The sequence below is a fragment of the Grammomys surdaster genome, unplaced genomic scaffold, assembly GCF_004785775.1.
Source record: "Grammomys surdaster isolate TR1022 unplaced genomic scaffold, NIH_TR_1.0 66, whole genome shotgun sequence".
NCBI lineage: Eukaryota > Metazoa > Chordata > Mammalia > Rodentia > Muridae > Grammomys > Grammomys surdaster.
The window spans coordinates 293,710-320,119 of NW_021604568.1; the positions used below are offsets into that span (position 1 = coordinate 293,710).

General features: G+C 43.7%; 1 protein-coding gene across 17 annotated transcripts in view; it reads right to left on the reverse strand.

Moving 5' to 3' along the window:
- Sorbs1 (sorbin and SH3 domain containing 1) overlaps nt 1-26,410 on the reverse strand; it is a 221,586-nt gene that overhangs the window by 151,298 nt on the left and 43,878 nt on the right. For all 17 annotated transcript variants that reach the window (XM_028772886.1, XM_028772843.1, XM_028772869.1 and 14 more), the window contains exon 2: nt 8,614-8,698. The gene's annotated coding sequence lies outside the window, so the exon portion shown is untranslated. The remainder of the gene's footprint in view (nt 1-8,613; nt 8,699-26,410) is intronic.

Sequence of the window (26,410 nt, forward strand, 5' to 3'; positions counted from 1 at the left end):
GGGGAGAGAATGAGTGTCATCTGCACACATGTATGCAGGTGCATGCACATATGGGTACAACGAAGGCCGAGAATAGGATCAGGTACCATCTTCTATCACTCTCCATCGAATTCATTTGAAATGGGATCTCTCCTCAATCTGATACGTGTGTTTCTTCAGCTACTCTGGTACCATCAAGCCCCAATGGTCCTCCTGTCTCTGACCCCAACAGTGTAGCTGCATGTACACGTGAGACCACACAAGCTTGTTCCATGGGTTCCGGGATGTCAGCTTAGGATCTGGTGGTCATACGGCAAGTGCTTCTGACCATCTCTGAGCCATCTCTCCAAGCCTGACAGATTTTTAAGACAAGAACGAGTTTGGATTGTATTTTAATCTATCTGAACTCTGAGATTAGAAACCAGCAACTGCGATAGATTCCAGATCTGTGTGTTCCACAGCGGGAAAGATTCCACTCTCCATCTGACGCTCTTTCAGAGGACCTGGATTCAGTTCCCAGCATCCACATGGTACCTTACAACACCTGTAACTCCAGTTCCAGGGGATCCTATGTCCTCTTCTGACCTCCAATAGGCACCAGGGACACACATAGTGCACAGACATACATGCAGGGAAACCACTCATACATACAAAATAAGTTAATCTATTTTTAAAAATTAAGATTTCACTCTAAAGGGTGTGGTGAAATTCACTTGAAATAGTCTTATCTGTGAGCCAGATTATGGCAACTAAACCACGCCTAAAATCCTTAGTTGCCTAAAGCAGTTAAATAAAATGTTCATTAAAAATACCCTAATATCTTTTCAGAAATCAGGAGCAGAGGAAGGGAAGAAACTGGCCTGAATGTCATACCCCATACATGCAAAACTTTGAAACCTAAGTCACCAACCCTTGTGACAGATCAATAATAAACTTGAAGACCTAGCAAAGACAACAGGCACTGTGAACAGGCAATGACGTCAATCACTATAAACTGAGCAAGAACGGTTACAGAGCAGGAGATAAGAGAGCGTAATAGATAATGAAAATGAAGAGATGCTACCCTGGTCCTGTGTAAACATGGTAAGTCGTGCGAAAACCACGAAGCACCAAGGAGAACACAGTGAAAGAAAGGTTAGCCCCCTCCCCACACCGCTGCCTTCACTACCGGAACCTTCATCCTTAAATGTTCTGGAAGTCTGACGCTCTGAGCCTCTCTTTCGACTTCCCAAAAAAGCAAGCAAACACAAAACAAAACAAACAAACAAACAAACAAACAAACAAAAAACCCTTGAGGACGATGTCCTTTATAACACATTTTTCAGAAAATTAGTTTGCATATACATATGATATACACACGGGGCATGTGTGTGGAGGTCTGAGGAAAACTGTAGAGTTGGTTCTCGCCTTCCATCTTTGAGTGAGTTCCAGGGATCAGGCTCAGGCTGTCAGACTTACACTTCAAGTGCTTCCACCAGCTAAGCCACCTTACTGTCCAGACTCTACTGTCCCACATGCTCTATTACTCTTCATTTCCAGGGCCAGGAGAAGGTCCCATTCGTTTTAATTCCGAGGATCACTTACTAAAGAAGGAAACAAAGCCGAGATCCTCCCCAGCAACTGTTAGGTAAGTTGTCTGGGTTACGTTTTCATTATGTTTCTACTCTGGGAGAACAGAAGACACGAAAGACAAGGTTGGTACCATAAAAGTCACTGAAGCCTTTGGTGGCCATAACCACTGTCAAAGGAAGCATGTCACGAGGCCTCACACATGTTCAGAGACTGGGTGTACCAGAGGCTTATTCTGAATATTTTCCCTAAAAGCCTGGCATCTTCAAGCACATGCCCAAACAAGTCAGGTGCCTGGGATTAAACCAACCCACTCTGGAATGCTGTTATCACTCTGCACTCAAAGACTTTCTATTAAGGCATCTTTGCCACACAGGGCTGAGGAGGCCAGGTAGACAGGGAGAAGAAACCCTGGAGATCTTCAGGAGCCTTGAGGTTCGGCTAGGGCTATCCTGAAGCCAGAGGGAGGAGACAGACAGGCTTTAAAATAGATATGTTAGCAAAGGGTCAAGAAAGGTCCTTGGAAGTTGGAGAAAATCAAAAGAAACATTCAGGTATCCTGAAATAGGTAAACTAAGGAGACCAGTGAGATCCAGAGGAAGCTTTGTGCGTGAGTCACAGGAAATGATGAATGAAACCAGCACAGAGCAGCTGCACTTCATGCCAGAATCACAGAAATAAGATGAAAATGTATGAGATTCAAAACTGGTTCTCTCCCATGAGTCCTTGGGGTTTGGGGGATATGGATGAAGAATAACCTCCACACATATGCTTTGCAGTTATATTAATTCTGCACTCTATGCTGGAACATTTTGAGGATGCCCTAAATATTACTGTGGTCTTTTGCTGCCCTTCACCCTTCTTCGCTGGATATTTATTTTTAATCATGTGTACAGGTGTCCGTATGTGGACCTGTGCAGGTGTGTGGGTGCATTAAGAGGCCAGAGGTGTCAGATTCCCCTGGCACTGGACTTGAGCCACCTCTCCAACACCTTTTCATAGAATTTTATCATATCTTTCTGTGGAAATTAACTAATTTTCAGACATGTTTCACACACAGTGGGCCTTCAGTTAATCACTCTTGGATAACATAATCATGGTGAGAAAAGAAATCTGAAGGGTATGTGTTGTAGAAATTTTTAATTCCAATCCAGGGGTTTCTATTCTACCTTTGACCATTTAGTTCCTGGATAAAACACACACACAATCTTTATATTTACAATAACCTTTAAACAGCATAAGAACTGGGCAGACATCTACCCTCTATGCTATTAAAATTTATTTTTCTGTTCCACACATTGTCTCCATATTTGCTCCCATATTTTGTTACTTCTTCTAAGAAGGACCGAGGAACCCATACTTTGGTTTTCCTTCTTCATGAGCTTCACGTGGTCTGTGAGTTGTATCTTGGGTACTGTGAGCTTTTGGGCTAATATCCACTTATCAGTGAGTGCATACCATGTGTGTTCTTTTGTAATTGGGTTACCTCACTCAGGATGATATTTTCTAGTTCCAACCATTTGCCTAAGAATTTCATGAATTCATTATTTTTAACAGCTGAGTAATACTCCATTGTGAAACTGAAGGAGGGGCTGTCCAGAGACTGCCCCACCTGGGTATCCATCCCATGTGCAGTCACTAAAGGTAGATGCTGATGTGGACATCAGGAAGTGCATGCTGACAGGATCCTGATCTAGCTGTCTCCTTAGAGGTCTGCCAGAGCCTAACATATACAGAGGCAGATGCTCACAGCTAGCCATTGAACTGATCAAGGAGTTCCCAATGGAGCAGTGAGAGAGAAAACTGAAGCAGCTGAAGGGGTTTGCGGCCCCAAGGGGAGAGCAACAAAACCAACCAACCAGAGCTCCCAGGGTCTAAACCACCAGCCTGGGAGCACACAGAGAGGGACCCATGGCTCCAGCTATATATGTAAGGGAGGATGGCCTTGACAGGCATAGGTGGGAGAGGAAGTCCTTGGTCCCATGAAGATTGGATGTTCCAGTGTGGGGGAATTTGAGGGCGGGGAGGTAGGAGTAGGTGGGTGGGTAGGGGCACACCCTCATAGAAGCAGGAGGGAAGATGGATAGTGGGTATCTGGGAAAGGGGGAAATGGGGAAAGGGGGTAATGGGGAAAGGGAGTAACATTTAGAATGTAAATAAAATATCCATAAAAATAAATAAATAAAATGTATTTTTTATTAATAACCCTGAGTTATTATTTACTATATTTTGGGGGTTCTCTTTTAAAGATGTATTTACGTATTTGAGTACACTCTATCTTCAGATACACGAGAAGAGGGTATCAGATCCCATTACAGATGATGGTGAGCTACCATGTGCGTGCTGGAAATTGAACTCAGGATCTCTGGAAGGGCAGTCAGTGCTCTTAACCACTAAGCCATCTCTCCAGCCTCCTACTTACTATGTTTTATCTGGGCTGCTCTTCACTCCAATTGGCCAGCCCTCTCCCACGTTCTCACCTAACCCATGTCAGCTTCTCCTCCACTCCTCCTTCATCCTGTCCCTCCATTGTTCTCCTCCAACCTCAAGCCCAAGAATCCTAAACTCTACCTATGTCTCTTCTGCCCAGCTACTGGCTGTTGGCATCTTTATTTACCAATCAGAAATAACTTGGGGACAGGGTCATATAGCCTCACTTGGTCTACAGGCGGACTCCAGGTCTTGGGAGCCCGCATTTAATACACACAAGACCAAACCTCAACTGGGATGGGGAGTAAATTTAAGTCAGCCACAAGTGCAGGTTGTCAAAGCTCCAGCCCATATGAAAAACAATGCTGTTTACAGGTTATTGGCAAGGGATGCTGCCCTTTTGCTTGCCAGCCAAAAGCACAATCATGTGCCAAGTGCACAAATGCAGCTTGTAAGTTTTCCCAGCAAACAGATTTTAAATTGTGCAAATCTAGAATGAATTTTCTTGATTTGGAGAAATCACGGTGTTTTAACTTTCTATAAAAGATAAGGCTTTGTAACACTTTTCATTTATCTTTATCTCCTTTGTACAGTTCAGACCAAAGAAGAATCAAATCATGTTCTCTTGCCTATGTCCTTAGTTCACTTCTTTAAAAAATTCTTCATTACATGTATGTAGCATATGTATGCACGTATATAATATGCATGTGCACATGTCACAGCAGAAGTAGACAGAGGAGAACTTAAGGGTGTTGGTTCTCTCCTTCCACCATGTGGGTCCTGAGAATCGGTCTCCAGTTGTCAAGCTTGGCAGTCACTGCCTTTATATTCTGAGCCATCTCACCAGACCTTAATTTACTTCCTAGATGTTATCCAGAAAAAAATACCCTTTGTCTTTTTCTCTTCTCTGTCAAAATCCTATACATGGCCTTATACAGTCTTAGCTTTAAATACCATCCAGAGCTTATAAACCTCACAGATAACCATTTCCATCCTCAGGAAGCACTATTCTATCTCTGTGATAATAGTGAGTGGGCATCTCAAAATTAATATGGCTCAAACGAAATGTTTTTCTGAGGGTCATATAGTCCAAACTGGCCTCAAGCCCACTACACAGCTGAGGTCAACCTTGAACTTATGTCCTTGTGCCTTCACACACTGAGTGCTAGTATTAAGTTTATATGGTGCTGAGAAACTCAGAATTTTGTGCCCATCAGAAGTACTCTTATCAACAGAGCTATACCTCCAGCCTTGATATCAAAATTTCAGGGTCCCTCTTTGTTCCCCATCAAAATGATGGTGGCATCATTTACCCATCCAAAAAACCTAGCTCGGCTCTGACTCTTCTCTTTGCTTGTATCCCACACTGACCTGCAGACTCTATCTTCCAAACATACCTGAACCTTACCACTTACCATCACTCTGTGGTCCAGCCCACACCTCTACCCATCACCTGGCAACTGACAAGTTCTCTCAGAAGTTACCCCAAGTGTCCTATTGCCCTCGTTTCTGTTATCCACTCAGGATCCAAAAGAACGGTTTTACGGTAGAGGACCACATCAACTACTCTCCTCAGGCTTCTCCAGTACAATCCAATCACTCGGACAGAGTAAAACCCCCACCATGGCCTACACAGTGCGATTCCTGCCTACACTACCATCTCATTTCACATCCCTCCCTCCCTAAACCACCTCCACGTCCAGCCAGACTGGCAGACTTCCTGTTCCTCCACCATGCCAGTGCAGCCTGCATCAAAGGCTTTGCCTTTCCTATGCTGTTCCCTGTGGCCCACCCTCCCAGATTCCTTTCCTCCATTCAGGTCTCTATTAGGAAATCAGTCTCTCTCTTCCCTTCCCATTTTCCCTCACTCACTCTCTTTCTCCGGCTTTCTCACTTTTATTTCTTTCATAGCATTTATTATTCCCAGAAATTATAGTTTCCACTTGGCGTATCTGTTTGCTCCATTCATAACCACATTCATAGTTAAGATCCATCAGGTTCAAGGAGTCTAAGAAGTGGAGATAGGGGGCTGAAGAGATGGCTCAGTGGTTAAGAGCACTGGGTGCTCTTCCAGAGGTCCTGAGTTCAATTCCCAGCACCCACATGGTGGCTCACAACCATCTGTAATGGAAGCTGATTCTCTCTTCTAGTGTGCATGAAGACTCATATACATTAAGAAGTGGAGATACCAATAAAAAAAAAAGTGGAGATACAGCAGCAAGATACAGGGAGAGATAAGCAGCGTTCTCAGCCCCCTTGGAGTTCATGTTCTTATCTTCAGTCACTGCTCAAGCCTAAGCTCCAGGGAGAAGTAGACACACAGCCTGCCTTGTGAACAGGAAATCCCCAGTGTCCAGAACAACGACTTTACATAGAGTATTCATAAACACATGCTTGCCGGATAGATTAAATGTCCACCTGCTTCCCTGAAGACTCCACTACAGTTCCCTTTCTACCTGATGAGATTCAAGATGGGACCCAGAATACCCAACATTCTCTGAGAACAACCTAAGATATCAGTCTCTGTGGGTGAGTTGGGTCCCTAGCCCTAGGCCTGATTGTCCCAACTAAATGTTCTCTCTTCCAACCATAGCACCCATCCAGCTCCTCCTGTGGTTGTGTCATTAGAAGTTAGCTGTCTGACTGGGTCACAGGGGTACCTGATCTACGTGATGGAAGCTGACCAGGCAGTAACATTAAACAGGTCAGATTTTCTTTACGAAGTGGTCAAAATCAAATGTATGGATCACACAGCTTCCCTGGCTCCTGTGGTCCTTGTCCTCAGGAGTTTACAGGACACCTCCAATGTGCACTAGCTATCACCTGTGTAACCATTCCCAATTGAGCACTGTGCACAAGGTTGCTATGGGTATGTTTTTACTTCTCTCGGTTGCTATGGGGGCAGGTCATTTGCCTACTGCAATGAACAAGTTTCTCCCAAAGAATATTTGTGGTACACAAAATGATGTGATCACAAATAAACATAAAGGTAATTGGGAAATGCAATCCATTCACCTTTAAAAAAATTAAACAAACAAACAAACAAACCACACACAGAGTTATGCAAAGGAAAAATTAGTTATCTCCAACTGAGTCTCACTGTGTATATAAACCATACTTAAGGGCAGGCCCTTTGCCCAGCAATAGATAGCCAAGACAAAGTGAATTCAATGAGATTTTTGGAAAGTTTTTGTCTCATAATGCTTTGTCTGAGCTATTTTGTTTTTAAAACCTTTATAGGTCTTTTGCTTATACATTATGGTTTCCAACTTTGTGTCTTTATAAAATTTCTGTGCGCGAAATGTGTGTGTGTCTATGTCTGTATGACTTTCTTGTGCTTTTTCTTTGGCTATTTTTTCATTTGTTCCTATTCTGGTTTGATTTCTTTGTTGTTGTTATTTTACTGTTTTTTTTTTTTTAGATGCTTGGTTGTTTTCTGATGAGAGGAGGGTATGGATTTGGGTAGATCTGTGAGGAGTTGAGGAGTTGGGGGGAAGGGGAAATAAAATCACAATATTTTGTATGAAAAAATATTTTCAACTAAAAAGGAAAGAACAATTTTTATTTACACACACACATACACAAACACACACACGGAAAATAAAACAGAGCTAGAGTGGTAGTAACAAACTTAAAAAGAAAATGCAAACATCTTACACAACCACCCTAGAGGGCTCAGAAAACAGGAATTCAAAACTCGTGTCACCAACCTGTACATACAGAAGGATAATTTTAATGTTCTAGCTAACTCAGACATGACAGACTTGTCTCTTGGGAAAGCAGGTAAAGAAGGACTTGAGCATCACAAAGCAAGCCAGGAAGACTCCATCTAGCCTTGGCCTCGGTGACCTGCCTGTAGCAGCTGTCTCTTCAAGCTATTTCTGGGACTCTAGAAAAGGCTACGTAATTAAGGTAAAGTGTGTGAGAGAGAAGTGAGCTGTAGGGTATCTCAGAAGCCCACAGTGTTATACTGTATCTACCTAACACCTCCTCTCTCTGAAGTATTTTCACATGTATTATCTCCTTTAGTCTTCTAAGCAAGCAACCCCAAAGTGTAAACAATTCAAGATAGACTTTGCTATTTGGAATCCCAGAAATCACACAATTATTCTAGATCCCACAGTAAACTTGGCAGACCCTAGATATGCCTAAACTCAGCTGCATCAGTTTGAATGAGTGTCTCCCATAGGCTTGGATGTTTGAATACTTGGACCCCAGCTGGTGATACTGAGTGGACAGGTTTAAGAACTGTGACTTTGCTCCAGGAAATATGTCAATGTGGGCAGTCTTTGAAGTTTCAAAGCTGCATGCCATTCCCAGTTCACTCTCTCTGTTTCTAGTTGGTAGTGGGAGCTCCCAGCTGTTCCTGCTACTGTGCCTGCCACCTGCTGCCATAATTTCCTGCCATGATGTACTCTTATTCTTCTGGAATTATAAGCCCCGCCTCCCTTCTAGAAACTGCCTTGCTCACAGTGTTTTATCAGAGAATAGAAAAGTAGCTAACACACCAGCCTATAGGCTTTCTTCCATGGGAAAAAAAAATGAACATACTATCTGCAAATCACAGTGCGTAGTCAATATTTCCCTTCCCTGCAATAGAAAAAAGAAAAAAAAAAACAAAAAACATGTATTCACCAGTGTTTTAAGGTGGTGGGAAGATGCATTGGTCCTGGAGTTCTGGGCAGAGAGAATCTCAGAGTCTTCCAACAGATGCCAACTCCTGAAACAACACATAAAACATTCTGAGTAAGCCACAAACATGCTGGTCTTTCTTACCTCAGCAGGCTCATCTCAACCCAACTGCTGGGCAACCCCTCAGGCCCAAACCCCTCACACTTCTCTTCCAGCCTAAATCTCTGGCTCAGCCTCATCTCCCACCATAGGCCAATAGTCTTCAGTTCAGTAAACAGTTCCCAGGGCAGTGACAGAATCTCGGGCACAAGGATGCTCCAGACATCATCTGCAACTGGGTTACAAACTGAAATCGAAAAGACACAACACTGTGCCTGCTTCCTATATCCTGGTACCCGGAGGCTGAAGTTAAAACTCAGGAAAAGCTCAGGCATCTTAGGCCTGAAAAAATTCTCACCACACAAGCCTGAGAAACCAAGTTCAATCTCCAGAACCCACAGTGCAATAGAAAACTCACTCTCAAATGCTGTCCTCTGACCCCTATGTGGACGGACACACACACACACACACACACACACACACACACACAATAAATTAAGATGATGATGATGATTATGCTGCTGCTGCTGATGATGATAAAGTTCACACTTTTGGCTTCTCTTTAAAAGACAAACAGATCACAAATCTGTATTAGGGATAATCTGTTAACTGTGTGAAAGCATCACCTGTCAGTAAACATCTGATGGACAATAAACTGAGGCAGGATTAGAAGGTGGGACATCCTGCAGAGAGAGAGGAACCCTGAGAAATATGCAGGCAGAACAATTCCCCAACCAAACTCAGAAAGTCTGACCATACGTATGAAACTGGGGAGTGGTAACTACCCATGTAGCAGGCACAGAATAATAAAAATGGGTTAATATAAATTACAAGCTAGTTGGGAAACAGACCTAGCTTATGGCCTAGGCATTTATTCATAAATAATAAGCCTTTAAATCATTATTTGGGGAAAAAAGCCCACAGTTATATCTGTGAACACAGCCAACATTCTTGTCAGACCATGATGATCTGGTAGTAAACAGCAGTCACCCTTCATAAGTTCAAACCCCAGGATTCTGTGTTTTCTCTACACAGAAAACTGTGACTTTCGTTACTCAGAGTCCTCATTTGTCTCTACTTTTGTAGAGAACCTGGGTCAATTCCCAGCACCCACATGACAGCTTAAACCATCTGTAACTCTGTTCCAGGGGAACAGAGACCCTCATCTGGCCTCCACAGATACTTAGTGAATGTGGCACACATATACACATGCAGGCAAACTCATAAATAAAAATAAATTTTTAAAGAGAAACCTAAGGACTGGAGATGCACTTGCCTAGCATGTGGAGGGCTTTAGGTTTTATCTCTAGCACATTCACAGAAAAACAAAAAGGCGACAACTATGAATGCTTATGTATGGAGATGCCAGCACTGTAATGCATTAGCAGGAATCAGCTTTAAGGTGGTAAGAGTTATTTATATCATTCTCTCAAAGAATTTATTGATTTGTTCACTGAGTTCTATTCCATACCAGACAGCGTGAGGCGACAGAGATACAAAGTCAGCACAGCCCTTGAGCTGTCCTGAGAAAAAGGCCGTGTCTAGACAGACACTCTGAATGGGTATGCTCAGAAGATGCAGGAGGCCTGAGCAGGAGCACCTAGTGCAGCAGAAGCAGAGACTTCTTCCTAGCATGAATAGAAGACTGGGGAAATTCCAAAGCCTGGGTGGGAGGGGCCCAAAAAGAGAAGATACACATCCCAGACCATGGGACAATGTAGGCAAAAGCAAGGACATTTGAAAAGCCATTTATTTTAGCTTTGTCCAGGTCTTTTATTATCTTCTTGATCTTAAACAACAACAATTCACACAAAGAAAAACAACCAGAACAAACAAACAAAACCTCAACACTTGTCTTGCATTATGTAACTCAATATTTGCAGGAACCTGGTACACAGCACAGCATGTACATAGGCTAAGGCCAGTATGAGAGAACAAGACACTGTCCACCGAATGGTGGACAGAATTTCACTGGAGCCTCAGCTGTTTGACAGTTTTTTGTTTTTTGTTTTTAAAATCTGGCTGAAAATGAAAATCACCTGGAGAACTTAAGAAACTATAACAAAAATAATTTTTATTTTTGGTTTGACAGTCCAAGACCTCCCACTTTATGGGAAGCACAGATTCCACACCCAGCTGGGGATGGATATATTTTACCCAAGAGCGCAGAAGCTCCAGAATAATCTCTTCAAGGTTATTAATTAAGTATCTTCCAGGAAAGCACCAAGAATACTGCCTATAGGAGATTCATTCATTCTCAGCATGTCCATCTCATTTCTGCTCCATGATGACAGCCATTGCTTACTTAACTCCATCAAGTAGAAGACAGAACGAAGGAAGTAAGAACGGAAGGAAGCCAGGTACGTGAGGCAGGCCTCCCTCTCTTCAGCAGCACACACCCAGTCTGCGAGCTCCCAGTTGAAACAAGGGCTGCTTAGATCCAACAGCAGACCTGCATCCCTACATACCTGTGCAGGTCCCCCTCCAGCAGGACAAAGGATCTGTACCTCTCCAGACATCAAGTGGCCTTCGAGGAACCGATTCAGGACATAAGCATTCTGCCCAGGTCCCTCCTGCCCATCAGAGGGCAAGCACTGCAGATGAGTGTAATGTGTGGCGATCTGCCAAGCCAGCTGAGTACTTCTCTTTGCAGATTTCCACTTTGTGGTCATGTAATGGCTTGAGCCATCCCAAAGCCAAAAATGGCAAAGTAAATGTATGTGTCACAAAGATGATGGATTGGAGCAAGCTGCTTTGCTGAATGGACCAGCCTGGAGAGACCACTTCCTCACATCACCAGGTGCTAGCAGGTGACCTTCAGAGATCCAACGCCACAGAAATCCACAACTAGCCAAGGTCAACCTTCTTGAACAATAGGCCAAGCACTGACCCTCACTCTCCTCCAACAAAACAAGGAGACACTCCCAGGATCCCAAGAAATCCACAGCTAGCCAAGGTCAACCTTCATGAACAATAGGTCAAGCAACAAGCCTCACTATCCTCCATCAAAACAGAGACTCTCCCAGGATCCCACTCCAACCTAAGTAACCTCTGCTTGAGTTAGAAATCAAGTTTAGAAGGGTATATGGTGGGGTACAGGGTGGCGGCAAGTTTGGGAAAAGCCAAGGAACTTCTGCCCCTTCTGGGAGCCCTCAATTTTCAAATGATTCCTTCCTTTTCCTACAGTTCTAACATACCCTGGCCTAAAACAAGACACTTCTCTGGTCCAGTGCTTTAAAAGACATGGTAGTTTTTGTTTCAGGCCCTGCTAAAGACCTTGAGCCCTCACCTTCCCCAGCTGTGGCCTCTTCTCTGTTCCATCTCAAGACCATGGAGTAGCTGCTGTAAATCTATCTCAGCTACCCTCATTCCTACCAAATGTCAACCAGGACCTCCAACCCATTCCAGCCCAAGGGGAGCCCTCATGCCCAATGGCCTCAGAAACAAACCTATGGGCATCTCCTCCACAGCACAGATCACTTCCACTTTCATGTTGAATTTTGCCCCAGCCCATGGATGGACAAGGATCTGCCCCATTCTGCTTTGCCTTTTTATTGATGTTGCTTGTTGTCTTCAAGTTCCAAGTTTGATGGCAAGTCATGTATCCCAATACAGTACCTCAAAATTCTGGTTTCTGTCAAAATATTCTCCAAATGTCATGCCAGACAGACAGACTGGGCTGTTCTCTTTCTGTTCTTAATACAAGGCCTGACTCACTTCCCAAGTTCACAGCAGACTTCTCTCTCCTACCAGCAACAAATCCAGAGCTCAAGAGAGAAACGGCCAACCAATAAGGTTGGGAAGGAAACAAATCCCAATACTCGATTCTTCCGGTTTGCTTTCCTATCAATGCATCTGTTATCCTACTTAAGATCACTTTACAACTTGCAAAATTAACCCCTTTTGAACCTCAGAAGGGATTTCTGGGATCACAGGGGCTATCACTGACACCAACACCCTGAGGGCTTGAACTCCATGAGGTTTCCACAGGCTCCACACTAGTGTGGCTCGCTCCACTCAGTCCCAGTGCCAGTGCAACCTCTTCTTCCCGCTCCCACTGGCAGAGGAACTGGGTCTTTGAAGACTTTTTTAAACTCTCCCACCTACTCCACAAATTCAGTAGGAGGAAAAAATGAATGTTTCCAAGGCCTCTGTATGACACAATATTCATAAAATGCAACAGAAATAGCTGGAAACTAGCAAAAAAATAATAATAATCTTAGCTTCCCTTTAAAAAAATTATAAAAGCACACCTGCTTTAAAATGATTCAGAGTAACTTTATGCTTTTTCTTCTACTTGGATATGCATGTTCCCTTCCCCTAAGCTGATAGTTTCTTCCCTGCTCCCCACCCTAAGACTGTATGTTTCGGACCAAACTTCCAGATACCTTGAGAACATCTCGACAAAGCCAAGCACACGATAAATGGCCAGAGACTACCTGCTCCATATACCTTAATGTTATTTACATTTAGTAATAATAGAATTTGCTATGTCTACTGCATAAAAAATAAAATAAAGAGCAAAACCACCTTTCCTATCTTTTGCCAAGGATGGGACATTCTCAGCATTAAGAGCTCGGAGGAAACCTTACCTCCTGATCAAGGCCAGTTCCGACTCCCAAACCTTACTCTCAGCAGCAAAGGCTCCTTTCCAAATAGAACCTACCAGGATCCACTATTATCATAGTTATCTCCTTCAAAACAGCAAGGACCTTATCTGACATGTTCATTTCAATAACCCCAGGACCACAACAGTTCCTGGCTCATAACATGTGCTCAGTATGAGCCAGACTTGTAACTGGGTGAGTGGAACATAGCTGAGGGCTCTCTGAACATGTTCCATGGCATGGCTTCATTATGGTTTCTGGGATGAGTCTTCTGGTGCCTTTAGCTGTGACTCTTCAATTCTGTCACTACCTAGATAGCGCTCCCATGTACATCCTCCATGGTATACCCTAACTGCACAGACTGGGATCCCCATGGAGACTTGGTTATCAAATTGGGCTTCTCCTACTGTGCCTCCATTCCACCATACACCATTTGAGAAGTTCAGATATGGACTGGGGTAGCTGGTAAACTCACCCCAGGAATCACATCTTCATATCCCCCATTACCCTCTGTCACCATTAATGAGCTTACAGTGTGGCGCTATAGACCCCATTATTGAAGTCTAACCCTTTTTCTGCTAGCTCATTGCCCACTAGTTTCCTTCAAACCCTCATACTTCCTCCACACTGGCCTGGGCCTGGTGTCCTTACCCACTATCACAGTATTTATATCAACATCCAAACACCATGCTTCATCTGCCTATTTTCCTAATTGGGTTTTCCCGTAATGGCCAGCACCTCATCTAACATGCACCTGTTGGTCCTGAGCCTGGCACACAGTAGGTATCTAACAAAAATATATTGTCCTGAACCACACAGCTTGTTTCCTGATTTACAATTCCCATATCCATAGTAAACTAAAGAACTTCCACACAACAGGAAGTACCTTACTGCTAAGCATGTTTGTTCAAACCTCCCTAAAAGCAATCATGACCACGATCATCATACTGGCGACAGAATGGAGAGAGGTTGATAGCTGTGGCACAAAGGGGTGAGTACAGACAGCCTTTCCTCCACCATATAATCACGGAAACGTCATTTTCCCTCTCTGGTCTCAAATCTCTTCTTTGGTAAGATGACAGCATCCAGCAAAAAACAAACCAAAAAAAATATTATTATGTGATTTCATTTACACAAACGTTAGGAGCAGACAACCCATAGAGACTGAAAGTAGATGATGGTGGACGCCAGAGGAAGGGGGGGGAGATAAATACTGATGGGCAAGGGGCTTCCTTAGGACATGCTGGGGAAAAAGTGTCAATGATTGCACAACTTGACAATATGCTAGAAAATGCTCAATTGCCTACTTGGAAATGGTTAAATAGTGAATTTTATGTAGTATGAATATTATCTGACAAAAAAAAAACACAAGCAAGCAAACAAACAAAAATAGACTAGAATAGAGGTTGAAAATTCAAGACTCATCAGGTCTTACCAAGAGGGCACGCATGTTCTGTGGACCTCAACAGAGTTTTTAGTTTATTTGCACAAACAACGTAAAATTTAAGTGTGTGTGTGTGTGTGTGTGTGTGTGTGTGTATACACCCTCATACTTGACTCTAACATAGTCACACCAAGCTAGCACTCGCTATACAGTCCAAGCTATATTTGAACTCTTGATCCTCCTGCTTCTAACTTCCATGTGTTGGGATTACAGGCATGTACACTATACCTGGCTCCCAAATATTTTAACTGTAGCTGTTACTATACAAATGGTACATATAATAAAACTGCACATGACAACACACACACAAATGAGAACAAATAAATCCAGGTGGAAAGGATCTATAATATAGTTTATAGAACAATGTGGATATATTGTAGCAATGTCAGCTTCCTGAATTAGACACTGTATTATAGTTATCCAAAATGTTACCACTTAAAGAAATGGTACTTGCCACTTTATATCCATCTGTAATTATTTCTATTTTTTCTTAATTATTAAGCCAAAGATCTTATAATTTTACAGGGTGGCTTTTCAGTAAAAACAGCACGATGTGGCAATGCTAAGCCTCAAGGGTCACAGCTGTATGGAACCAGGCAGCAGCCATTTCTAGATGGTCAAAAAGTGTCTACAGGTATCTGTCCAACCCCAGGGCCCCATACTGATGCCATTTATCATGGGTGCATGCACTGGTTTTCTCTTAAAATATTTCCCTATCAACAGAAAAAGAAAGACCAAGAGTGTCTTATGTCCGTCCCACCCCACAAAGTAAGGCAACCACAACATTTTTTTATGAAAACAAGGACCATTCCACCCAGTTTGATCTTAGCCTTCCTCCCAGGCTACCTGCTTGGCCTCTGGAGTATCTGAGATTTCATACCCTTGGGCTGTGTTCTGCAGGGCCAACTCTTTTAGATTGTCAGCAAACACATATTTTAAACAAACCACCAGAGGAAAACACATCTTAAGTACACAGTATCCTGTTCTCCCTAAATATGCTGGTTTTCTTGACCTTGCCTTTCCTGGCAGGCGCCTTCTCTGCCATTAATACGTGATCACATCTAGATAAGTCAGAAACTGCAGCTGTGTCTAACAAGGGAGAGAAAGGGCCCTCAGTGTGCACATTCCTTACCCTTCCAACCACACCAGCACTCCCCTAAAGACAGTAAGTGAAATTCAAGAATCCATGGAAAGGGGGTAAGGCACAGTCAGAGAAGCTGAATAAAACTGCCCAGTGATTGACTAAGGCTCCAGCATGATGGAGACATTTCAATATCTCCCTCAGGTGACAGATGTGCAGACTACCTGGCACTGAGTCATGCTGAGGTGTTTGCAAATCAGTTATCTGGCAAACTGTTGACCCCCTGCTACTTGGGTAGCCAGGTAAAATACATCTCTTATCAAGAGACTCTGAAGTCATGCTATCGTGTAGAAAAACTACCAGCTCACAAGGCTGAAACACCAACATTACTTGAGGCAGGCCTGGCTAATGTATACAGTAAAAGTCGAGGGCTCAACATTAAAAAGAATATGAAGTATCTTGCTGATATTTTTTGTAGGTTTTTATCCTTTTTATTTATTCTTCTCTTATATATTACATCTCAACTACAGATTCCCCCCACCCCCAGAAAGGAGTAGGCCTTCCAGAAACATCAATCAAATATGCCATAACAAGCTACAATAAGACCAGGCACAGCCCCCCACATCAAGGCTGGTTAAGGCAGGGAAGAAGGAAGGATGGATATGTGAGTGACTTCAGTTATCTTTTCTTACTTTCTTCTCCTCAGACTCAAGTCCAGGGAATGGGATGTCAATATCATTCCCACTTAGGGAGATGGATGCCTTGTTTAGCATCAAGGCAAGCCAGTAGGAAGAGAGGTGTCCCAAAGGCAGGCATGAGTCAAAGATAGCCCCTGCTCTGAAGGCTAGGAATCAACACGAACAATGAGCTACACAACCATGACATATATCCTGAAGATGTAGGTCAGATCCATACAGGTTAAATCTTTTTTTTTTTTTTTAGATACTGGGTTAATAAAACATGCTAAAATGAACTTCACCTGTTCCTGCTTTGTAAGTGTGACTACCAGAAACTCACACATTACTTATCATATGCTATTGCACAATCAGACTGGAGAGAAACTTCTAGTGTTGAACTCATAGCCATAATAGAAAAGAGAGCATAAGCCAACAGCCACCAACTATGTTATGCTAAGCAAGGTATCCACCTCCCGAAATGGGTACCATTCTCCCTAAGTGAATATGATAATAACATCCTGTACCCTGGGCTTGGGTCTGAAGGGGAAGCAAGTACGACACAATAACTGAAAGCACTCACACATACTGCTTCACACATCCACCCTTCCTTCCTCCCTGCTTTCTTTTGTTTGTTTTTAGATTTTTTTTTTTTTTTACATATGTGAGTACAATGTCACTGTCTTCAGACACATCAGAAGAGGGCATCAGATCTCATTACAGATGGTTGTGTAGTTGCTGGAAATTGAACTCAGGACCTCTGGAAGAGCAGTCAGTGCTCTTAACCACTGAGCCATCTCTCCAGCCCAGTTCCCTGCTTGCTTAAAAGGACAAACTTTGATCCCTTAGTTATCACCAAGTTCTGCACAGCGGCAGCAGATGATCCACTGGTTCCCCAGCAACAGCACACAGAGATATCATCTGCACCACACACAAGAGACTAGAGCATCTTGGTACTTTGATCTAGGAGTCACTCACAGCTAAGGAATTGGGTTCAGTACTATTAGGAGTGCCTTGGGCTTCTCTGGCGAACAGTCTGAAAAGTCAGCCTGCAAAGGGGATGTGTGGCCTGTAGAGAGGGAAGGAACTGATCACGAGCCTTTCCACAGCCAAAGACTGTCAGGATCTTTTAAACCTAGGTATAATGGCTATCTGCTCTGGATATTGTTACAAATGTAAGAAAGGAGCTGGTATTTCCTGTCTTCACACAAGTTGTCAAGGTGATCAAACAATATGGACAGAGAGGTTGAGTGTATTGCAAAGTGACAGAGAGATTCCCTTGCATGTGCAAAGCCCTGGGTTCAATCCACAGCACTGCAAAATGAATACATGTATGCATACATACACACATATGTATATGTATTTATATACACACATGTGTATATACACACACATATGAATACATGCATGTATTTTGTATATTTTATGTATATATTTGTGTGTGTGTGTGTGTGTGTGTGTGTGTAAATCAGACAATGTCAGGGCACCTAACGGCTCGGCAAGCAGACTGACAAGTCTGTGCTATGCAGCCCTGATCAGCAGCATATCAGAAGGCCCGGGACACATGCTCTTTCTGTCCTCACCTGTGACCCAGGATCATCAAGCATTGCCAGAGCTCTCTGAAGGCCACTCTTCTGCACAAGTGCTGTTCCTGATGTCCCCAGAGCTAACACAAAGGGCTCCATGCACAGACCTGCAAGTCCCAGCAGTCTGAGGATTCCAGGCCTTTCGTCTCTCAGAGAAGAGTCATCATGGAACATGAATGGTAGACAGGCAGTGTGCACAGATCGACTGGACCCCAGGAGGCTGGCTGCCAGAAGAAAGCAGTCTTTATCTAAGCCAAACACCCCCACCTCAAACCAGTACAAAAGAGCAATTTCTTAAAGAACAAAAATTAAAGTATCCTTCCCCAAGAATATTTCTGTAACTAAAATGTGATCTAGAAATTCAATCTTTTCCTTAAAGCAAATTTCTTTTCTATTGATAGTAAGCACAAAACCTGAATGAACTAACATATTTCTCAAGCTAAATCCAAATCACCTCAAACTGCTTTTGAAGATAGGGTATAAAGGAAACAAGCAACTGAATCTCAGAATGACATTTCTGTGCTTTGGGGGTTTTTTGTTTGTTTTGAGACAGTCTTGTGCAGCTCGGGCTGGCATCCAACTCCTTATATAGTCAAGGATAACCCTGCATTTCTGATTCTCCTCCCTTCAACTTCCTCAGACTAAGATAAGAGGTGTGCACATCACCAGACCTAGTCAATGACATACTGAGGATAGAACCAGTCTTGCCATGAACACTAGGCAGACACTCCTCGACCTGTCACTGTGACCTAGCAGTGACAGATGCTGACTCCAACAGGGCATCACTGGGACCTCCTGCAAAGCATTTCCCAAACCCACTCAACTGTCAGAGAAATCCAGATACAACCAGGCTTCCAAGTACCAAAGTCTAAATTCTTGATGCACAGGAAGGTATCTTCAAAGTCTTCCATGCACCTCTCTCTACTTTTTGCTGGCCTGTGCTCCTCCAAGAACTCCTCTGTTCTTCATCCCACCTACACCCCAGTCTGCCCTTCAAAGACTCTTCTCTCCCTTCTACCTCCTTTGGCTTCTATCTCTTCTTCTCTCACACAAGCACTGAACTTTCCAGAAACAAGTACAGCCACTGTTTACAAACATTCACGTGGAACTCTGACCCTCTCCATCCTCTGGTCCTTCAATTTCAGTCTCTACTCATTGCTCTGACTCTATATGAGGAAGCCCAGAAACAGAGCTAACCAGGAAAGTTGTCCTTAGAAGGCAGAGCAACTGGGAGAGCTGAGTAATAGGCAATGGAATTCTCCTTAGCAGAGAAGTCCATGAACATTCCCAGAGGTATGCCTGGAGGAGTGGTGAGCTAGTGAGCTACACCCAAGCCATGTTAAACATCACTACTGGGACTAGCTCGAACCAAGTTTTAGAAATGTGTTCTTTGTATCCAGGACAGATCTCTGCTAGAGAGGGACCTCAAAGCAGCCACTAATCAGTCCTAACACTTTGGCTTCCAGTAGTTTCCTGCTTGGCTATATACTCATCACCGTACTACATGGAAGAAACCAGTATATAGAAAGAGAAAAGTCTGCAACTCTACAGCAGGGATTTACCCTCATGCTTGAGAAGTTAGCAATGATCATAGCATGACCTGTGAACCTAACACCATTCAGAACTCTGGAGATGGGTCTTCTCAGGAAAGGCCCATTTTTACACACACTGAGATGGTGGGGGAAGGCAGTTAGAGGAGGAAGGAGAGACTGTGAACTGACCCAGACTCTGCTGTCAAGGAAGAAGCAGAAAGCATACAGCCATATAAGGGAAAAGTGGTTTCCTGATGCATCTGCTTGCAAAGGGAGTTAAGGAATGAGATAAAGCGCATGGTCAGAGAAGGGTGATGATCTGTGTTCTGGCTATGGTTGGGTTGTAGGGCCTTGGGCTAGCTCCTACGTCCCTCTGCCTGTTTTTAGTTCTCCAAAAACGGAGGGCAGACTACAGGTATTTGAGTTCTTTTGCAAGAGTGATATTCCACAATACTATAATATTTAGAATACTTGCTGTGAAAATTACAGACAGGTAGGGAGGAGGGAAGATAGGAAAAGGAATATGAAATATGACAAAATCTGCTATTACTGATAGATGACAGCTCTAAGAAAATATCCACTGTGGCTTCAAACTAAAGGCCAAGCACAGTCAATGATCACAAATCAATTTCTAGGCCCTTAATCTTAGTGGAACTATGGACACGCTATATTTTTTGCTTGTGGGCCACACTGAAGGAACATTAAAGGGCAGTGACTTCCACTTACTTTGGTGAGAACATCCTCATCCTAAACAAGGCCAGCGCCCACTCTTCCTGATCTACAGAAGAGCAGGCTGACTCAGCCTTGATGGTATCAGAACATAGGGAAGTCCACAGTACCAGCCAGATTCCCATCAAATGTGAAATGCCAATCAGGTCACCATGTAGGATCCCTGGGAGACAAGAACACTTAGAAACCGATATACTAACTCACCTAACTGTTCTACAAAAACAGAAGATGACAAGACAGGATGAGACCAGCCTTTCTTCCTTCTACTTCCCTGACAGGCAGGTTGGTCACCAGCCCTGGGGACATAGATGGATTTCTACCTTCAAGTCACACACGTGGTGCCTCAGGAATTGGAGTGCTAAAACTGAGACTGAAATCATATGCAAAGACATTTGTCCATGGGCAAATCGTTTCCCCCTCACTGACTCAGTTTTCTTATCCACAGAAGTGAGAAAACAGTAAGACCCACACCTCATGGAGTCCTGAAGTTCTGAAAGGATAGCACACAACAGTGCTTAGCACAACGTACATTACATAAAGGTTGTTGTCATCTTTAGGAGAGGAGACCAAAGTTTTCATCTGATATTGAAAGTGTACGATGCAATAAAAAGTATGACATGCTATTCAGCATCCTGTTCCTGGCATGGAACCAAGGCCATCCTTTGAGAAGAAGCACTTCCCCAAGACTTCCTATCGCTCCAGGAGACAGGAAATAGGAGCTCTCTATGCTCCCTGAATGCACAGGACAAAAGAGAAAGCATTGTGATAAACTGCACTGAAGTAAAGCAGGGTCATTCCAGTGGTTGGGAAATGCCTCCCCGGACTGCTTAAGGCCCCAGTTCCAAAGAAGAACGCAATCAGGGAGGGTTCCAAGTCCAACTTCAGTTCCCACACACGCAGTTCCTGCTCACACCTAGTCAGGCAGAGCAAGCGAGAAAATGTTCCTGGCACGCTGGTGTCTAGTCACCTCATCTGCTGGGGACCCGTGACACGCAGCAGAGTAATAGCAGATGCACAGGAAGATGTCATGATGGACTGGGACGTTCAGATGATCCAAAGCTGAGGTCCTGATCTGAGGGGCTGAAAGTACAGAAGCAGTAAGTGTTGGGGAGCCATTTAAATCTCAGCTCTGCTGCTTTCAAACCTCAAGACCTCGAACAAACCACACATGGTAAAGCAATGAACTGTCACTGCCTGACAGAGGAGTTGAAGAATCACAAGAGATCATCTGTACAGACACTGAGCACGGTACCTGACACACGGAAGGGCTCCCTTGATTAACAGCGGCTGGTGTTACAGTTACGCTGATTATGAGAACAATGAGGAATGCGGAAGGCAAAGGTTAGCATGACTGAAAGAAAGACAGTGCTGCTAGGTTTTAGATTGTTAGATGCTATTGCACTAAAAAAAAAAAAAAAGCAAATAAAATCAAGGCAGGTTTATGGGGAAAAACAGCAGCACATGGGAACACAGAGACGCAGGTCCAAAATCACTAGAACTGCAGAACCTTAAACTTGGGTCTGTGGCCCAGAAAGTCCCACACAGGCAGCAATGAAGAGAGAGGACACATGAGGGTCTAACAGAAAGGCCAACTCAAGACACCATACATCTGCTCTCAGCTAAAACAGCATCACCTCCATTAAATCAAGTCAGGCAACTCTAACAGGCAGTTACATCTATGACTGACCAACAACAGCGGGTGTATTATTAATAAATAATGCTCAAAGCAAAGGGTGTTTTGAAGTAAATAAGCATAAAAATAACAACAAAAGGACATCATTGATGACAGGAAGCTGGTGATGCGGTTCCCATGGCAACCCTGGCTCCCTATGTCCTCATTTCCATCTGTCATCCCTCCCATAGTCTCCACCTTGCTACCCCTCGGGCAGACTGAGAATGGATTCAAAAGGGCTCTGTTTTTCACAAAACAAACCAGCTTTTTTTTTTTCCAATATAAAAGAAATTCATGTTCATCAGAGAAAGCAAGGAAAACAATGGAAGTCTCACAATAAACACACAGGGTCACCATTCCATGCTAACAAGTTAATTTATCGATGTCCCTGCCCCCTCCCCCAGTTCTGGCCTTAAGGCAAATCATTTTTATTGAAAAACTGAATGTCACACTGAGTTTCCTAAGACAGCAAACATTTCCGAAGATTCAATAAAAGCAGTAAAAGTCGGGAACAGCCTAAGACTGGCTGGCGAATAGAGACGACGCAAGTGTATACTCGCCCCCCAGCATGAATCCAGGCGCACAGGTGTTGGATCTTGCCTCATATACCCTTGGAAACCCCCAGAATATATGATAGGCATGGCATTCCTTATTTAAGAAGTTTAACTCTGAGCATCAAGAAAAGAACCCCAGCCAGGCAGTGGTGCATGTCTTTAATCCTACCACTCGGGAAGCAAAGACAGAGGCAGGTGGTTATCTGTGAGTTTGAGGCCAGCCTGGTCTACAGAGTGACTGCCAGGACAGCCAGGGCTACACAGAGAAAGCCTGTCTTGGAAAAAAAAATAAAGCAAAGAACCCCACCCACTAAAACGATGTTCTTTTAGTATCAAAGTGTCTTCCATTTCAAAGGAGCATTTTTGAAAATATTTTTTTTTAAATCCAAACCTCTTATGTGTACCTTGGCACAAAGCTGGGTCGGTGCTAAGACAGAATTTCAAAATATGCTTTAATTATTCCTAACGTCATTGATACCATCCTATCAGACTCACATAAATCAAAATCATAGTGAAGAAGAAAAATAAAACTGAACCTTTCCGTAACACAGTGGTTGCTTAGAAAATAGGAATTTATGACAACTCCCTGTGGTGCTACCCTATAAAACCATTTCCAATGCAGTTCATGCCTCAGCAATGAGAAGAACAATGCTCACCATTCCGATGAATTGTATGTACCTTAGAGATTTTTCTAGAGGTTACAAGTATCTTAGGATAAAAAGACTACGCTAAACCCTAGGGCAAGTTGGAGAACACCAAACAGCTGTCTATCGGGAGTGTTTATTTATAGACAGACTCTAGAATTCAGCTTAGGCTAACCCCAAATTCAGAATTTGAGATCCTCCTGCCTCCACCTCCTAAGTGCTGCTATTACAGGCCTGTGCCACCACACAGGGTCAAGCCCTCCTTTACCAAGTACTGAAATACAACCTATTCCTAAATTCATAAAACATGGCCCCCAATACCAGCCGTATAGTTAATGGGGACTTGAGTGGGTTGCTGGCACTCAGAGTGAAAGACAGACTGGCCCTGGGGTCAAAGGGGTCTCTATCAACCTAAGAGCCTTTTCTGAACCATTTCCTTGTCCCTTCACTCCAAAGCCAAAAACTTCCTTACATCAAACATGGCCTACTCCTCCTAGAAGATTACTAAAATGCATGTATCATAACATTCAATTTCCGGCTGTCACTTTAAGGCTACCATTGTATGATTTTTATTTATTATTTTTAAAGATTTATTTTTAATTACGTGTGTGTGTGTGTGTGTGTGTGTGTGTGTGTGTGTGTGTGTGTGTGTATGAATGTGTGCATGTGAGCACAGGTGCCCTCAGAGGCCAGAGGCAGCAGCAGACTCCCTGAAGCTTCGGTTACAAGCAGTTGCAGCTGCCTGGTGTGGGTGCTGGGAACTGAGCTAAGGTCCCCTATGAGGGCTATAGGAGCTCCTAACTACTGAGCCCTCTCTATGGTCCCTTTTAAAAATCTTTCTTCTAAAAAGATTTAAAACTAAACACACACATAGATGGCCACATACAGGCAGATCTGTGAAAACCAAGTGAGATATAAAGAAACGTCAAGGGACAGAGCCCCACAGTTGGTGGCCCAGGCTATTACATGTCACCATTTGATACGTTTGTAGAATAAAGGCAGAGTGTGGTACTTTTCAACAATGAAATGAAGCCCCAGGAGACGATTTCCTTAAAATAGTTCAATGCAATGCTCTGGACTGATGGGACATAAGATCCTGTAAGTTCAAATCAGACTAGTGGGGTGCACAAGGCAAAAGTTTAAGCCTGACTTGTCTAGGTCATACAAGTCCACTGACGGTTCGGCTCCTCGTGCGGTACACCAACCGCTGCCATCTTCTATCGCGCCTATCATTTACCTGATACTGCTCCTGGCAGGGCAGGAAGAACAGTTTTCCTAACTAGGAGCACGAGTGCTAGAAGTGTGAACACAGCGCTTCACAGACTGTGTAGTTTCCGAGCATCCCGACAAGTAGATTCCTAGTCTTCAAGTATTTTACAGTGGAAAGCACAGGGCATTGCCCCTGTTGGCTTCTCTCATGCCTCAAGAATGACAAAGATGGTGAGTTCACTGGCATGAGCCCCAGTGAAAGCTTCTTTAGAACCCAGAGGGGCCATAAATAGACAAGCAAAGGACAGGCAGTGGGAGCCACTCAGGAGCCTGGAGGAAACAGGATAAGCCTGGAGGAATGGACTCTGGAGACAGACAAAGAATTCGGAGATGGCTGGGGGTGGTCCTGGAACAAGTGAGACTGTCCGCGCTCTGAAGGAGGTCGCACGCTATGCCCCAAACCCTGGACTGTGGGCAGCACCTAGGGCAAAGCTCGCACTATCCGGACTCCATGCAGATTCTAGCCGGGTCCAAGACTCTGGCATCTTCCCACTGCTCACAAATCGTGGACACTGCCAGCCAAATACAAAGGCTAGCATTTTGAGAGTATCCTGTAGTTAAGAGCTCAGGGAAGGATCCTTCTTGCCTCCCCAGGAGAGTCAGAGTCTAGCAACCACTTCACTGGGGCCGTGGATTCCCTCTACATTCTGCCTTTATGACAAAAGCCAAAACTAATAAAATGGACCTGTGTTCATAATTTGGTCTGGAAAAGAACCCCCTTGTTTGTTTGTGCCTTAACTTCAATCTAGATTGGCAGGCCCTTGCCTCTCTCGGGTTGATGGAGCTGGTAACTATACATGGTCCAATTCAAACCTGTAAATTAGAATTTTGGAGCAGACTTTAAAACTGACTTTTAAAAAGTCCCCAAAGGTCAAAGGCTGTAACTGTTACTTCCACATAAGAAACCCTTGTCCCCTCAGAATAGACGTGACACTCATGACTTTCACAAAAGCAAGACAGGATTTTTCTTCCTCCCAAAACAAAAGAGGGTGGTGTACAGGGAGGAGGAGAAGGAAAAGAGCCAAACCCCTCAGGCTCCATAGTGGGAGTCAACAGATAATGTCCTCAAAGTAGCAAGGCATCAAAGTTATTTTTAAACGCAGAAATAAAAATACAAAACAGGCCATGCAGTAGTAGTGAACGACTTTAATTCTAGCACTCGGGAGGCAGAGGCAGGCAGATCTCTGAGTTCAAGGCTAGCCTGGTCTACAGAGCAAGTTCCAGGGCTGCGTTACACAGGGATACACTGTCTCAGAAGAAGAAAAAGAAAAAAGACAAAACAGATACACCTGGAGACTCAAGGTGTTAGAGGAAAGAAGGTGAAGCACCGTGAATCTGATTCCTAAACTACAGGAATGTATAACTCTGAGGGGGTGAGGTGAGTGTGTGCCCTCGAGAAGGCCAGAGAAAGTCCTCTGGTCCTGCTCTGTCACTCTTGTTTCCTTGAAACAAGAAACTTCCACTGAACTTGGGGTTAGGCTGGCGGACACTTAGCTCCAGCAATCCTCTTGCCTGTGCCCACCACATACTGGGGTCACAGGCTCATGCACATGGCTTCATCCAGCTTTTTTGTGGGTGTCGGGATCTGAACTTGTGCTTATTCAACAAGTACTCTTCCCCCACTGAACCATCTCTCCAGCTCCAAGAAAAACATTTGAAAGGAGAGAAGAAAAGAAGGGAAAAGGCTAAGGCACCACAGGGCAGAGGTTTTCTAAATCCAGCCATTTAAAAGTAATGTGTAAATGCTATTTAAGTATTATTTACCCCATTTTTCCACCAAAGGCATTATATTTTAGCTATCCTCCTGATTAAGGTAATATCTTTTCATTGTTTAGAAAAATTAGGAAGTAATCCCCCCTCTATGAAAGAAAGGTAGGAGGCATCACATTCCCGTTCACATGGACATCCA